General features: G+C 38.8%; 1 long non-coding RNA gene across 2 annotated transcripts in view; it reads left to right on the forward strand.

Moving 5' to 3' along the window:
• Nucleotides 1-1,231: 1,231 nt before the first annotated feature.
• The window catches only part of LOC137211930 (uncharacterized), a 154,876-nt gene continuing 143,130 nt past the window's right edge, over nucleotides 1,232-12,977 (forward strand). For both annotated transcript variants that reach the window (XR_010937283.1, XR_010937281.1), the window contains exon 1: nucleotides 1,232-1,406. This is a non-coding gene — a long non-coding RNA (uncharacterized lncRNA). The remainder of the gene's footprint in view (nucleotides 1,407-12,977) is intronic.

Genomic DNA, 12,977 nt, shown 5'->3' on the forward strand with positions numbered 1-12,977 from the left:
TAGGGGTGCATCTGTCTTTTTGAATTATTGTTTTGTCTAGGTATATGCCCAGGAGTGGGATTGCTGGATCATATGGTAACTCTATTTTTAGCTTTCTGAGGAACTTCGTACTGTTTTCCATAGTGGCTGCACCAACCTACATTCCCACCAACGTTGTAGGAGGGTTCCCTTTTCCCCACAGTCTCTCCAGCATTTGTCATTTGTAGAATTTTTAATGATGGCCATTCTAATCAGTGTGAGGTAGTACCTCATTGTAGTTTTGATGTGCATTTCTCTAATAGTTAGGGATGTTGAGCATCTTTTCATGTGCCTACTGGCCATCTGTATGTCTTCTTCGGAGAAATGACTATTAAGGTCTGCCCATTTTTTGATTGGGTTTTTGTTTTTTTGTTGAGTTGTATGAGCTGTTTATATATTTTGGAGATTAAGCCCTTGTCGGTTGCATCATTTGCAAATATTTTCTCCCATTCTGTAGGTTGTCTTTTCATTTTTTTAATGGTTTCCTTTGCTGTGCAAAAGCTTGTAAGTTTGATTAGGTTCCATTTGTTTCTTTTTTGAAATGAGTTTCTTGATCATTTTATTTACTTCATGACATTTATGTATGTGTTATTTTGGTTGTCTGTTACTAAAAAAATACCCCCAAACTTAATTGAAACAACAACCATTTCATTTTTCTAATAATTCTGAGTTGACAGGAATCAGTTGGCTGATTCTGCTCTACATGGTGTTGTTTAGAGCTACAATTTTCTAGGAACCTGATTGGGCTTGAAACATCCAAGACAACTCTTTCACATGGTTGGCAGTTGATGCTGGCTGTTTGCTGGAAACTCAGCTGTCACACCTCAGTTCTCTCCATGTGTCTTGTGGTTCTTCTATCATGGTGACTGGACTTCTTCCTGTCATGATGGCTGGGAGCCAAGAAGTAGCATCCCAAGTGTGAGAGTTCCAAGAAGAGAAAAGTAGAGGCTGTGGGTTCTCTTGAAGCCCTGGCTTGGAAGTCTCAGAACATCATTTTCACTATATTGTATTGGTCAAACTAATCTACAGGACCAGCCTAGATCAAAGGGGACAGGGAAGAAGAATCTTTACCTCTCAATGGTTATGCATATGCAAGAAGAAAAGGGCTTGATGGAAGCCATCTTTGGAAATTAGTTACCATAATATACCCCGGGTTATAGCAGTTTATGTTCCTGACATGTGGAAAATGCATTCACCACCTCCCCAGACACCTGAAAGTCTCATCTTGTGTCATCAGATTCAGGCTCAAGGCTCATAATTTTGTCATCTAAATTGGTTTCAGGTACACAGGGGCAACCTTTACTGCAGTTGCTCTCAATCTAAAGATGCATGAACTAAAGAACCAAGTTTTCTTCTCCATACTCATCCAGCATACAATGGCAAGACAGGTAAGAGCCACTGTTGTTCAAAAAGAGGGAAAATTGGAGGTACAATGCAGTGAATGCTCCATAACAATTCTGAACTCCAGTGGGACACATGTCTAATTCGTCATGATTCTACGAGCAGAGAATGTATGTCAGTTAGAACCTAATTCTTCTTGAGAGTGGTCCTCATCTCTTGGCTCTTCCATACAAGATTTTGGCTCTACTCTGAGTCATTTTCCATGAGAAATGGCTTATATTTGAAGCTGAGTAGCTTTCTCAACCTGCCTCCTATTAAGGCAGGTTGAGGAAGGTTCAAGGCCCAGAAGCATCTTTTTATTTTGAGCTGTCTCTCCCTTTTAGACTAAACTGATATAATTCCTTTTAAAATCATGTATTTACTATGAATCAAATTATCCATTCCATTAGACAAAAGGCACACCCACAAATGTTCAAGACGGACCTCTCTCTTTCTACTTTGAGCAGAGAGTCAAGGTGCTGAAGGACGATACCCTTAAAAATCTTAGATACCCATTGTCTAGCTAAGAGGAGTACAGTCTTTGCTCATAAGATTCTTGTAAGTCTTTTTGTATAGCTAAGAGATCTATGAGGCACTGGCTTAAATATTTCTGAAGTCTTAAAGATTATTACAGCTGCACCCTTGATCCTAACTTACCCTGATGCTCTGTTTCACTAGCAATTCCCTAGATTTGATCTTTGCCCATAAGGCATTTCCTTCTTGAGAACCTTTTGCTGTCTGGAAAAGGTGTTCTGGGTCCTTTATAAAATTTTTTATAAATTTTTCTCCAAAACCCAACTGTTTCTGATTTAGTTCATCTCTCTCTTCTCATATTTGATCTTAGCCAGCTAGAAGAGGTCAGTTGGCATTTTCAATATTCTGCCTGGAAATTTCCTCAACCAGATCCACAAGTTTATTAGGTTACTTCTTCCCCTTAGCAATTTCCACAAGTTTATTCTACCTTTCGCATTACTGTAGGTGAAAGTGTTGCCTTTCACAACAACAGTTGCCTTTTAATGACAATTTCTTCATTGTTATTCTACCACCACTGTTTCTTGAAGGTTGTACAGCCATCTCCTTCTCAGTTCCAAAGTTAAAGCTACGTGTTTTGGGTTTGGCCCAACAGAATCCTATTTCTAGGTACGAATCAACATCTATTGGTTATCTCTGGCTTCATAACAACCTCAAAACTTGTTGGCATTAAACTACTATGTTTTTGTGAGTAGACTGGCTAAGCTGAAAGGTTCTTCTTCTCCCCATGATGTTGGCCAGGGCTTCAATTACCTAAGAACTGTGACATCCAAAATACCTGATCCACATGGTTGGCAGTTTATCTGTTTCTCCTCCACATGACCTCTGCATAGGTCTTAGGCTTCTCAGAGCATGGTGGTTGAATTCCAAAAAAAAAGAGCCCCAAAAATCAATGTTCAAAGAGGAAGTAGGTAGAAATTGTTAACTTCTTAAGGTCAGTGTTCAAAAGTCCTGGAATGTCATGCCTCCATATTCTATTGGTCAGAGCAAACAGGACCAGCCTAGTTTCCATGGGAGGGGAAAAAGCACATTTCTCAGGGGAGGAGCACATGCATACAGAGAGGGAAAGAGTTGATGGCATTCATCACTGAAGACTAACTACACATATATATATATATATATACTTTAGTATATATCAAACTTTAAAAATGGTCAAGGGGCTTTGCTGGTGGTGCAGTGGTTGAGAATCCGCCTGCCAATGCAGGGGACACAGGTTTGATCCCTGATCTGGGAATATCCCACATGCCATGGAGCAGCTAAACCCATGCACCACAGCTACAGAGCCTGCGTGCCGCAACTACTGAAGCCCGCGTGCCTAGAGCCCATGCTCCACAACAAGAGAAGCCACCTCAATGAGAAGCCCGTGCACCGCAACAAAGAGTAGCCCCCGCTCACCGCAACTAGAGAAAGCCCACGCGCAGCAACGAAGACCCAACTCAGCCAAAACTAAATACGTAAAAATAAATAAATAAGTAAAATAATAAAAATGATCAAAAATGCAGGAGAAACGGGAGACTATTAAAGAAGTTCCCAGAGAAATAATTACTATTACCTAAAAGCATAATCCAAATATTATATTTACCATAGTCTGCCTTTTACTAAAATGCGTCTGTCTTCTTTCTGTTGTGACATTTCTGTGAAAATATAAAATATCTTCCCCTTTTACTTATTCCTATAATGCTCAAATGCCAACTGGTTCAAAACCATATTACCATAATTGTTGGGGATCATCAAGTTCTATTAAAATGCTTGTTATGTTTGTTGACTATTATTTAAAGGATTTGTCTAAATATAAATTAGCCAAAATAGTAAATTTTTCTTGATTTCTAATATTAACCTAATAAGTGATTATATTGGGAATATCAAATATGGTATTAAATATTAACTAAAGGTAGTCAATGAGTTCTCATGTAATTCATAACCTCTTAAAAGGAAATTAATATTTTAATGGGTTTTGATTAATTGATTAAAGACAGGAGAAAAAAGTGGAGTTAGAAATGACAGTTATTTTTCTTGGCTTTTGCCACTTCTAAAGTGTTTTCTCATACATTATCTCCTTGGATTTTTACAACACTCTTCTGTTGTAAGCAGAGCAAGAATTTGTTGAATGGATCCAAATTTGATGGATACAATTGAAGTACACATTGATTTTTTTTTTAAAACACCTTTATTGGAGTATAATTGCTTTACAATGTTGTGTTAGTTGCTGCTGTATAACAAAGTAAATAAGCTATATGTGTACGTATCCCCATATCCCCTCCCTCTTTCATCTCTCTTGCACCCTCCCTATTCCCCTCTAGGTGGTCACAAAGCACCGAGCTGATTTCCCTGTGCTATGCAGCTGCTTCCCACTAGCTATCTCTTTTACATTTGATAGTGTATATATGTCCATGCCACTCGCTCACTTTGTCCCAGCTTACCCTTACAGCCTCCCCGTGTCCTCAAGTCCATTCTCTATGTCTGCATCTTTATTCCTGTCCTGACCCTAGGTTCATCAGAACCTTTTTTTTTTTCAGATTCCATACATATGTGTTAGCATACTGTATTTGTTTTTGTCTTTCTGACTTACTTCACTCTGTATGACAGACTCTAGGTCCATCCACCTCACTACAAATAACTCAATTTCGTTTCTGTTTATGGCTGAGTAATATTCCATTGTATATATGTGCCACATCTTCTTTATCCATTCATTTGTTGATGGACACCTAGATTGCTTCCATGTCCTGGCTATTGTAAATAGTGCTGAAATGAACATTGTGGTACATGACTATTTTTGAATTATGGTTTTCTCAGGGTATATGCCCAGTAGTGGGGTTGCTGGGTCATATGGTAGTTCTATTTTTAGTTTTTTAAGGAACTTCCATACTGTTTTCCATAGTGGCTGTATCAATTTACATCCCACCAGCAGTGCAAGAGGGTTCCTTTTTCTCCAAACTCTCTCCAGCTTTTATTGTTTGTAGATTTTTTTGATGATCGCCATTCTGACTGGTGTGAGGTGATACCTCATTGTACTTTTGATTTGCATCTCTCTAATGATTAGTGATGTTGAACATCCTTTCATGTGTCTGTTGGCAATCTGTATATCTTCTTTGGAGAAAGATCTATTTAGATCTTCTGCCCATTTTTGGATTGAGTTGTTTCTTTTTTTATTATTCAGCTGCATGAGCTGCTTGTATATTTTGGAGATTAATCCTTTGTTCATTTCTTCATTTGCAAATATTTTCTCCCATTCTGAGAGTTGTCTTTTCGTCTTGTTTATGGTTTCCTTTGCTGTGAAAAAGCTTTTAAGGTTCATTAGGTCCCATTTGTTTATTTTTGTTTTTATTTCCATTTCTCTAGGAGGTGGGTCAAAAAGTATCTTGCCATGATTTATGTCAAAGAGTGTTCTTCCTGTGTTTTCCTCCAAGAGTTTTATAGTGTCTGGCCTTACATTTAGGTCTTTAGTCCATTTTGAGTTTATTTTTGTGTATAGTGTTAGAGAGTGTTCTAATTTCATTCTTTTACATGTAGCTGTCTAGTTTTCCCAGCACCACTTACTGAAGAGGCTGTCTTTTCTCCATTGTATATTCTTGCATCCATTATCAAAGATAAGATGACCATATGTGCGTGGGTTTAGCGCTGGGCTTTCTATCCTATTCCATTGATCTATATTTCTGTTTTTGTGCCAGTACCATACTCTCTTAATTACTGTAGCTTTGTAGTATGGTCTGAAGTCACAGAGACTGTTTCTTCCAACTCTGTTTTTCTTTCTCAAGATTGCTTTGAGAAAGCAAAGCAATTTGGGGTCTTATGTTTTGTACAAATCGTGAAATTTTTTGTTCTACTTCTGTGAAAAATGCCATTGGTAATTTGATAGGGATTGCATTGAATCGGTAGATTGCTTTGGGTAGTATAGTCATTTTCACTATATTGATTCTTCCAATCGAAGAACATGGTATATCTCTCCATCTGTTTGTATCATCTTTAATTACTTTCATCAGTGTCTTATAGTTTTCTGCATACAGGTCTTTTGTCTCTTTAGGTAGGTTTATCCCTAGGTATTTTATTCTTTTTGTTGCAGTGGTAAATAGGAGTGTTTCCTTGATTTCTCTTTCAGATTTTTCATCATTAGCGTATAGGAATGCAAGAGATTTCTGTGCATTAATCTTGTATCCTGCTACTTTACCAAATTCATTGACTAGCTCTAGTAGTTTTCTGGTGGCATCTTTAGGATTCTCTATGTATAGTATCATGTAATCTGAAAAGAGTGACAGCTTTACTTCTTCTCTTCCATTTTGGATTCCTTTGACTTCTTTTTCTTCTCTGATTGCTGTGGCTAAAAGTTTCAAAACTATGTTGAATAATAGTGGTGAGAGTGGGCATCCTTGTCTTGTTGCTGATTTTAGAGGAAATGGTTTCAGTTTTTCACCATTGAGAACAATTTTGGCTGTGAGTTTGTCATGTATGGCCTTTATTATGTTGAGGTAAGTTCCCACTATGCCTACTTTCTGGAGAGTTTTTATCATAGATGGGTGTTGAATTTTGTCAAAATGTTTTCCTGCGTCTATTGAGATTATCATATGGTTTTTGGTTTGTAGTTTTCTTTTTTTGTGACATCTTTGATTTTGGTATCAGGGTGATGGTGGCCTTGTAGAATAAGTTTGGGAGTGTTCCTCCCTCTGCTATATTTTGGAAGAGTTTGAGAAGGATAGATGTTAGCTCGTCTCTAAATGTTTGATAGAATTTGCCTGTGAAGCCATCTGGTCCTGAGCTTTTGTTTGTTGGAAGATTTTTAATCACAGTCTCAATTTCAGTGCTTGTGATTAGTCTGTTCATATTTTCTATTTCTTCCTGGTTCAGCTTCGGAAGGTTGTGCTTTTCTAAGAATTTGTCCATTTCTTCTAGGTTGTCCATTTAATTGACATAGTTGCTTGTAGTAATCTCTCATGATTCTTTGTATTTCTGCAGGGTCAGTTTTTACTTCTTTTTAATTTCTAATTATGTTGATATGAGTCTCCCTTTTTTTCTTGTTGAGTCTGGCTAGTGGTTTATCAATTTTGTTTATTTTCTCAAAGAACCAACTTATAGTTTTATTGATCTTTGCTATTTTTTCCTTCATTTCTTTTTCATTTATTTCTGATCTGATCTTTATGATTTCTTTCCTTCTGCTAACTTTAGGGTGTTTTTGTTCTCCTTTCTCTGATTGCTTTAGGTGTAAGATTAGGTTGTTTATTTGAGTTTTTTCCTGTTTCTTGGGGTAGGATTGTATTGCTATAAACTTCCCTCTTAGAACTTCTTTTGCTGCATCCCATAGGTTTTGGGTCGTCGTGTTTTCATTGTCATTTGTTTCTAGGTATATTTTGATTTCCTATTTGATTTCTTCAGTGATCTCTTGGTTATTTAGTAGTTTATTGTTTAAGCCTCCATGTGTCTGTATTTTTTACAGTTTTTTTTCCTGTAATTGGTATCTAGTCTCATAGCATTGTGGTCAAAAAAGATACTTGATATGATTTCAGTTTTCTTAAATTTACCAAGGCTTGATTTTGTGACCCAAGATATGATCTTTCCTGGAGAATATTCCATGAGCATTTGTGAAGAAAGTGTATTCTGTTGTTTTTGGATGGAATGTCCTATAAATATCAATTAAGTCCATCTTGTTTAATGTGTCATTTAAAGCTTGTGTTTCCTTATTTATTTTCATTTTGGATGATCTGTGCATTGGTGAAAGTGGGGTGTTAAATCCCCTACTATGAGTGTCTTACTGTCAATTTCCCCTTTTATGGCTGTTAGCATTTGCCTTATGTATGGAGGTGCTCCTATGTTGGGTGCATAAATATTTACAATTGTTATATCTTCTTCTTGGTTTGATCCTTGATCATTATGTAGTGTCCCTCTTTGTCTCTTGTAATAGTCTTTATTTTAAAGTCTATTTTGTCTGATATGAGAATTGCTACTCCAGCTTTCTTTTGATTTCCATTTGCATAGAATATTTTTTTCCATCCCCTCACTTTCAGTCTCTATGTGTCTCTAGGTCTGCAGTGGGTATCTTCTAGACAGCATATGTATGGGTCTTTTTTTTTTAAATCCATTCAGCCAGTCTATGTCTTTTGGTTGGAGCATTTAATCCATTTACATTTAAGGTAATTACTGATATGTCCTATTACCATTTTCTTAATTGTTTTGAGTTTATTTTTGTAGGTCTTTTCCTTCTCTTGTTTCCTGCCTAGAGAAGTTCTTTTAGCATTTGTTGTAAAGCTGGTTTGGTGGTGCTAAATTCTCTTAAATTTTGCTTCTCTGTAACGGTTTTAATTTCTCCATCGAATCTGAATGAGATCCTTGCTGGGTAGAGTAATCTTGGTTGAAGGTTTTTCCCTTTCATCACTCTGAATATGTCCTGCCACTCCCTTCTGGCTTGCAGAATTTCTTCTGAATGCTCAGCTGTTAACCTTATGGGGATTCCCTTGTATGTTATTTGTTGCTTTTCCCTTGCTGCTTTTAATATTTTTTCTTTGTATTTAATTTTTGATAGTTTGATTAATATGTGTTGGCATGTTTCTCCTTGGATTGATCCTGTATGGGACTCTGCACTTCCTGTACTTGATTGAATATTTCCTTTCCCATAATAGGGCAGTTTTCAACTATAATCCCTTCAAATATTTTCTCAGACCCTTTCTTTTTCTCTTCTTCTTCTGGGACCCTTAAAATTTGAATACTGGTGTGTTTAATCTTGTCCCCAGCATCTCTGAGACTGTCCTCAATTCTTTTCATTCTTTTTTCTTTATTCTGCTCTGTTGTAGTTATTTCCACTATTTTATCTTCCAGGTCACTTTATCCGTTCTTCTGTCTCAGTTATTCTACTATTGATTCCTTCTAGAGAATTTTAAATTTCATTTACTGTGTTGTTCATCATTGTTCATTTGCTCTCTAGTTCTTCTAGGTCCTTGTTAAACCTTTCTTGTGTTTTCTCCATTCTATTTCCAAGATTTTGGATCATCTTTACTCTCATTACTCTGAATTATTTTTCAGGTAGACTGCTTATTTCCTCTTAATTTGTTTGGTTTCGTGGGTTTTTACCTGCTCCTTCATCTGCTGCATATTTCTCTGTCTTCTCACTTTGCTTAACTTACTTTGTTTTGGATCTCCTTTTCACAGGCTGAAAGTTCGTAGTTTTCATTGTTTTTGGTGTCTTCCCCCAGTGGGTAAGGTTAGGTCAGTGGGTTGTGCATGCTTCCTGGTGTAGGGGACTTGTGCCTGTGTTCTGGTGGGTGGGGCTGGATCTTGTCTTCCTGGTGGGTAGGGCTGTGTCTGGTGGTGTGTTTGGAGTGTCTGTGAGCTTAGTATTATTTTAGGCAGCCTCTCTGCTAATGGATGGGTTTGTGTTCCTGTCCTGCTAGTTGTTTGGCATGGGGCATCCAGCACTGGAGCTTGCTGGTTGTTGAGAGGAGCTGGGTCTTAGCACTGAGACAGAGATCTCTGGGAGAGCTCTCACTGATTGATATTACGTGGGGCTAGTGGGTGTTTGGTGGTCCAGTGTCCTGAACTCAGCTCTCCCACCTCAGAGGCTCAGGCCTGACATCAGGCTGGAGCACCAAGACCCTGTCAACCACCTGGCTCAGAAGAAAAGTGAGAAAAAAAGAAAGGAAAAAAATTTTTTGAATAAAATAAAATAAAAAATTTATTAAAATAAAAAAGTAATTTAAAAATAGAGAGCAACCAAACCAATAAACAAATCCACCTATGATAACAAGTGCTAAAAACTATACTAAGATAGGGCTTCCCTGGTGGCACAGTGGTTGAGAGTCCGCCTGATTATGCAGGGTATGCGGGTTCATGCCCCGGTCCAGGAGGATCCCACATGCTGCAGAGCGGCTAGGCCCATGAGCCATGGCCACTGAGCCTGCGCGTCCAGAGCCTGTGCTCCGCAACGGGAGAGGCCACAACAGTGAGAGGCCCGTGTACCAAAAAAATGAAAACAAAACAAAACTATACTAAGATAAACATAAAAATCAGAAACAAGTCAGTCACAGACAGCAAATCCCAAGTCTACAGTTGCTCCCAAAGTCTACCGCCTCAATTTTGTGATGATTTGTTGTCTATTCAGGTATTCCACAGATGCAGGGTACCTCAGGTTGATTGTGGCAATTTAATCCGCTGCTCCTGAGGCTGCATGGAGAAATTTCCCTTTTTCTTCTTTGTTCTCACAGCTCCTGGCGTTCAGCTTTGGTTTTGGCCCCACCTCCTCATGTAGGTTGTCCTAAGGCTTCTGTTCCTGCCCAGACAGGATGGGGTAAAGCAGCAGCTGATTAGGGGGCTCTGGCTCACTCATGCCAAGGGGAGGGAGGGGTATGGTAGTTATAACTGGAATGCAGGGCGAGCCTGCAGCAGCAGAGACCAGCATGACGTTACAACAACCTGAGTCATGCTGTATGTTCTCCTGGGGAAGTTGTCCCTGGACCACAGGACCCTGGCAGTGGTTGGCTGCACAGGCTCCCGTGGTGGGGGGAGGGGTGGGGCATGTGGATAGTGACCTGTGCTTGCACACAGGCTTCTTGGTGGCTGCGGCAGCAGCGTTAGCGTTTCATTCCCGTCTCCGGTGTCCGAGCTGAAAGCCGTGTCTCTGGAGCTCATTTAGGTGGTGCTGTGCCTTCTGTGGTCAGACGGGAAAGTAATCCCCTCTCCTCGCACACCCTGAAACAATGGTCTCTTGCCTCTGAGGCAGGTCCAAACTTTTTCCCGTACTCCCCCTCGGCTAGCTGTGGCGCACTAGCCCCCTTCAGGCTGTGTTCACACAGCCAACCCCAGTCCTCTCCCTGGGATCCGACCTCTGAAGCCTGAGCCTCAGCTCCCAGCCCCCACCCGCCCCGGAGGGTGAGCAGACAAGCCTCTCAGGCCAGTGAGTGCTGGTCAGCACTGATCCTCTGTGCAGGAATCTCTCTGCTTTGCCCTCTGCAGCCCTGTTGCTGCGCTCTCCTCCGTGGCTCTGAAGCATCACCCCTGGCCACACACCATCTCCGCCAGTGAAGGGGCTTCCTAGTGTGTGGAAACTTTTCCTCCTTCACAGCTCCCTCCCAGAGGTGCAGGTCCCATCCCTATTCTTTTGTCTGTTTTTTCTTTTTTTTTTTTTTCCCTACCCAGGTACGTGGGGATTTTCTTGCCTTTTGGGAAGTCTGAGGTCTTCTGCCAGCATTCAGTAGGTGTTCTATAGGAGTTGTTCCACATGTAGATGTATGTTTGATGTATTTGTGGGGAGGAAGGTGATCTCCATGTCTTACTCCTCCGCCATCTTGAAGGTCGCCACACATTGATTATTATATGTTGTATCCAAGGACATATAGTTAGGAAGAGTAGACATTTGGGTAAGTATTACCTATCTCAATAATCAGATTATTCCTTCCTTATTTTTTCATCTTTGTAAAAATATTTTGTAAATATTTTACGTAATTAGCCCCATCAAATAAAGGTAGAGTTTATACTGTACTGTGGAACTACTTAAATTCTGATCCCAAAATAGCCCCGTACAAAAATTCTTAATTAGAAAGGCTTACCTTTTAGGAAAATATTTTTCTTTTGTGTGTGCATATGTGTGTGTATGTGAATTTGTGTTTTTTAAAAATTCGTATTGAAATATAGTTGATTTACAATGTTTTAGTTTCAGCTATACAGCAAAGTGATTCAGTTATACGTGCATGCACACACACACACACACACACACATATATAGTTTTTTTCAGAAGATTTTCCAGGTTATTACAAGATATTGAATATAGTTTCCTGTGCTATATACAGTAAATCCTTTTTGTTTATCTATTTCATATATAGTGGTGCATATCTGTAAATCCCATACTCCTAACTTATTCCTACCCGTATATATATATATTCTTTTTAGGAAAAGATTTTTCAATCCATTTGTTCAGTTTGTTAAGGAGGTCTTATGTTTACAGAATTGTGAAGGGAAACTTGATGATACAGATGAAGGTACTTTAATCAGCTCAGATTCTATTTTAGTCAAATCCAATTTAGTTGTAGATACGCCTGATACCTGTCACCATGATTAAAATTCTGAAGGTTAGGCTTCCCTGGTGGCGCAGTGGTTGAGAGTCCGCCTGCCGATGCAGGGGACACAGGTTCGTGCCCCGGTCTGGGAAGATCCCACATGCCGCAGAGCGGCTCCGCAACGGGAGAGGCCACAACAGTGAGAGGCCTGCGTACCGCAAAAAAAAAAAAAAAAAAAAAAATTCTGAATGTCAATAAACTAAGATGCTGACTGCAATATCTATATCTAAACAAAAATTATGTCATTTAAAAAATATTTCTGTGCTTTCAAGTTACTATTACTGAAAATAATTTTCTAGATTTTAATTATAAATGAAATAATAGCTGTTGATAATGGAGAGTTGAGTTGTATCCCTAGGTCTTTCAATTAGGAAACAAAACCTTGGGAAATCACTTAATTGCTTTGATCTTTAGGTTGAAACAAATTCTAACATTAAACTAACTCTTATTATGTAGTGCTTTACAGTTTACAAAGTATTTTCATTTTTATCATACTTTAACAATTCAGAAATTGAGGTTCAGGAAAGTAATTTGCTAAACATAGTAGTGGGGCATATACATTTTCAGGGGAAAGATACTGATGAAAGGGAGGGATTGAATATGCAGAAGCAAGAGGGATGACCATACAGAAGAAAACATGAAAGTAAGATTCCTGAAAAGGTGGAAGGGGATAGTCTCTAAAGCATTGGCATTGAGAGAAGGAACATCTATTCTAATGTAATAGCTCAGAGAGAGAAGAAAATTAGTGCATGTGTATATAGACTTATAGGTTCAGTAGTGGAAAGTTAAAGATAATTTTATCTGATGGCTTCAGATCTCTGTGAAGTTGGCAAGGTCATCTGCTGTGAGTGAAGAAAGAGGAGCATAGAGAAGATTTCAAAGACTTATTGCAAATAATGGGAGGTCAATCCAAACAAACAAACATAGCAGGATTACCAGACAGTGGTAAAGCCCCATTTGAGGTTAGTAATAATAAATGAATGAACTTATATTATTTTGCCCCCAGTAGTCTTTGAC

The sequence above is a fragment of the Pseudorca crassidens genome, chromosome 2, assembly GCF_039906515.1.
Source record: "Pseudorca crassidens isolate mPseCra1 chromosome 2, mPseCra1.hap1, whole genome shotgun sequence".
Taxonomy (NCBI): Eukaryota; Metazoa; Chordata; class Mammalia; order Artiodactyla; family Delphinidae; genus Pseudorca; species Pseudorca crassidens.